A 4,046-nucleotide genomic window follows, 5' to 3' on the forward strand; every position below is an offset into this window, starting at 1 on the left:
ATATTATTTTAATTATTATAGTTTTATAATATAGTTTGAAATCAGGGAATGCGATATCTCCAGTTTTGTTCTTTTTTCAAGATGACTTTGGCTATTCAGGTTCCTTTGCATTTCTATCTAAATGTTAAAATTGTTTCTGGTTCTGTGAAAAATGTCATTGAAATTTTGATAGCATTGAATCTGTAGATTGCTTTGTGTGGTATGGACTTTAGCAATATTTATTCTTCCAATTAATGAGCATAAAGTATCTTTCCATTTATGTTTTCTTCAATTTCTTTCATCCATATCTTATAGATTTTAGTGTACAAGCCTTTTACCTCCTTAGTTAAATTTATTTTTTGGTATTTTTGATGCAATTGTAAATCAAATTGTTTTCTTAATTTTTCTTTCTGATAGCTCATTATTAGTGTATAGAAATGCCACATATTTTGGTACATTGATTTTGTATCCTGCAACTTTATTTATTTCATTTATTAGTTCTAAAGGGTTTTTTTAGTGGGGTCTATATGCAACATCATGTCTGCAAATAGTGACAATTTTTCTTCTTTTCCAATTTGGAAGGGTTTTATTTACTTTTCTTGCCTAATTGTTCTGGCTAGGTCTTAAAGTGGTGAGAGTCCTTGTCATATTCCTTTCTTAAATACTTTTTTAAGTATATATTTTAAGTAACTAATCTCTACCCCAACATGGGGATCAAACTCATGACCCCGAGATCAACCATGATCTTCTGACTGAGCCAGCTAGGTGCCTCTGTCTTATTCTTTTTTTTTTTTTTAAGGTTATTTATTTATTTTGAGAGAGAGAGAGAGAGCATGCACATGAGCAAAGGAGGGGCAGAGAAATAAGGAGAGGGAGAATCCCAATCGAACAGGGAGTTCGATCTCACAACCGTGAGGTCACGACCTGAGCCAAAATCAAGAGCTGGACATTTAACCAGCTGAGCTACAGAGGCACCCCCCAGTCTTATTCTTGATGTAGAGAAAAAGCTTCAATCTTTTCACTGTTGAGTATGATGTTAGCTGTGGGCTTGTCATATATGGTCTCTATTATGTTGGCCTCTATACTTTGTTGAGAACTTTTATCATTAAAAGATGTTGAATTTTGTAAACCACTTTCTCTGCATCTATTGAGATGATAATATGACTTTTACCTTTAATTTTGTTAATGTGGTGTATCAGGATGATTGATTTGCAGTTGTTGAACCATCCTTGAAACCCAGGAATAAATCCCATTGACCATGATATTTGACCCTTTCAAGGTAATTTTTGAATTTGGTTTGATAGTATTCTTTGAGGATTTTTGCATCTAGGTTTGTATCATGGATATTGGCCTGTAACTGTCCTTTCTTGTGTCCTCGTCTGGTTTTGCTATCAGAGTAAAGCTGCCCATGTAAATGAGTTTTTAAGTATTCCCTCTTCTACTTTTTGGGAGAGTTTAAGAAGGATTGATATTAATTCTTCTTTGAATGTTTGGTAGAATTCACCACTGACTCATAGTCTGGTCCTGGACTTTTGTTTTTATGGAGTTCTTAAAGGACTATTTCAATCTCCTTACTAATTGGTCATTTTAGATTTTCTGTTTCTTCATGATTCAGTATTAGAAGGTTGTATGTTTCTAGGAATTTACCCATTTTTTCTAGGTTGTCAAATTTGTTAGCATATAATTGTTCACAGTAGTTGCTTATGATTCTTTCTATTTCTGTTGTCAGTTGTAACATCCCTTTTATAATTTCTGATTTATTTAAGCTCTGTCTCTTTTTTTCTTGATGAGTCAGGCTGAAGGTTTGTCAATTTTGTTTATCTCTTCAAAGAACCAGCTTTTAGTTTTATTGGTCTTTCCATTACTTTTTTAGTCTCTATTTCATTTATTTCTGATCTAATCTTTGTTATTTCCTTCCTTCTACTAACATGAGGCTTTCTTGTTTGCTCTTTTTTTTTCTAGTTCACCTTTTAAAAAATTCATTTTATTTTTCTTGTATAAAAATTATTTGGTAGCCTCATTTCCCTACACAGAACTCTCGTGTGGGTATTTAGACATGGTCAGTGAATTCTTGATAGGGAGATGTGGTAAGCATGTTTTTCCAGAGTTCAGGCATGAGGATGCTGTAGGTCTTCGACATGGCATCAAAGGCAGCCTTGGTGAAGTCACACAGGACGGTAGTATAGCCCCTAGCCAAACCATAACAGTTGATGTTAGCCATCAGGCACAGTGGCCTAGGCGATGACAGTGCGTCTGGATGGTGAGGTGCAGGGTACCAGCACAGAGCCACAGTGGCAGGTCTCCTTGCAAGGAATGGTATAGCACTGGCTGATCTTGTTCTCCCAGTAGCCTTGATGTACAGGATGATGGAGATATAGCCAGATGTTAGCACCATGAATGGAATAGCTACCTCCTGGGAGCACCTAACATCCAGACCAACATGTCCATTGTAATCCCTGATGGCAATAAAAGCCTTGATCCTGGTCCACTGGACAACACAGGTCTGCTTTTCCACAGGCATAATCTTCAAAACCTCATCCTAGAGGGATGCCCCAGGAAAAAAGTCAATGATCCTGAATTCCTTGATGGGCAGGGAGAAGAGATAAATCTCCTCCACAGACTTGATCTTCATGTCCTTAACCAAGCAACCCAGTTTGGTGATGGGGATCCACTCCTTGTCCTCAGCCTTGACTCTAAGAGCTCTGTGGCCTCATTCCTATGGAACTCATCCCATAGTTCCAGATGCTACTGCTGAAACCTCTAGAAGCCAGCACAGCCTCCCACCAGGGTCCCCTAGAGACTCTGGGACCTCCAGCAGCACCCAGAATCATCCACTATTTGGTGCTTTCTTAGTTTTCCTTCTCTCCCTCTCTATTGCTCTTTCCTTCCTAAAGAGTCTTAATTCTTCAATTGTAACAGGGGAGGTGAAGATGTCTTTTGCTCAGGTATATCATTCAGCACACTCTAGTCAGAAATAAAGCTAGTAGAAGAAAATCTTCACATAAGGTTCTTTTTACCTGATTTGCCCACCACGAGCAAATGATTCTCATTTGTAAGAGACATGAAATCCACCCAGTTCACTTAGTCTTTCATTAAATAAGACAGAGATGTGGGGCATTTCATTCCTCTGTTCTTATTCTCTTTCTCTCTCCCTCTACTGCTGCCCCCACCCCATTTGCCTATTCCACAGATCCTGAAATGAGTTTGTTTACTAATTTAATAGCTTGTGTGATATTCGTGCTTAAAAACTCACAAGGGAAAAAAAGAAGGTGAGTACAAACATTAAGAATATAAAATTTAAACAGAGGAAACCATAATTTTGCCTCATGAGTAGTATTAGTTGCTACTGAGGCATGTGAAGAGAAAATCTGTTTGTAGAGGTTCCTACATTGCTGGAAACACCTGCACGCCCCCTGGGAAGACCACCTCTCAGTGTGCTCCATTGAAGGCTATTTTCAGTCTAAGTTTTTTTAATTCTTGTGCTTTAATCTACCTATTTTCATGCTGAATCTAATAAACTGTTGGTAGTAGAAGTAAGAGTCAGTTGTTAATTCAATCTTAATTTCCCTGAGATGTAAAAAATTAAGTCAGGATCAGATGGAATTTAGTTCACACTTTTTATAATTATAAGAAACAAATTAGCCAATCCTGAGATAGTTTTAGATCATATTTAGAATATCACAAATCTCTTATTACCTAGCATTTTGCTTAGTTACTTTTCTGGACAAAATTTCAGGATTTTGTAGCATATTTGAAACTCCCATGTCACCAATTTCATTTTCTTTTAGTTACTTCATAGACTTTTTTCAAAAATTTGATGCCAGTTCTTTTTTTTTTTAATTTTTTAAATGTTTTATTTATTTCTGAGAAAGAGACAGGCAGCGTGAGCAGGGGAGGGTCAGAGAGAGAGGGAGACACAGAATTGGAAGCAGGCTCCAGGCTCTGAGCTGGCAGTCAGCAGAGCCCGACGCGGAGCTCGAACCCACGAACCGTGAGATCATGACCTGAGCCAAAGTCGGACACTTAACCGACTGAGCCACCCAGGCGCCCCATTTGATGCCAATTCT

At 37.6% G+C, this 4,046-nt stretch overlaps 1 pseudogene; it reads right to left on the bottom strand.

Annotated features, from left to right (window-relative positions):
- Nucleotides 1-2,029: 2,029 nt before the first annotated feature.
- Nucleotides 2,030-3,743, bottom strand: LOC120249002 (annotated as a pseudogene).
- Between the last annotated feature and the right edge of the window lie 303 nt (nucleotides 3,744-4,046).

The sequence above is a fragment of the Hyaena hyaena genome, unplaced genomic scaffold (assembly GCF_003009895.1).
Source record: "Hyaena hyaena isolate Hyena2069 unplaced genomic scaffold, ASM300989v1 scaffold_622, whole genome shotgun sequence".
NCBI classification, from domain to species: Eukaryota; Metazoa; Chordata; class Mammalia; order Carnivora; family Hyaenidae; genus Hyaena; species Hyaena hyaena.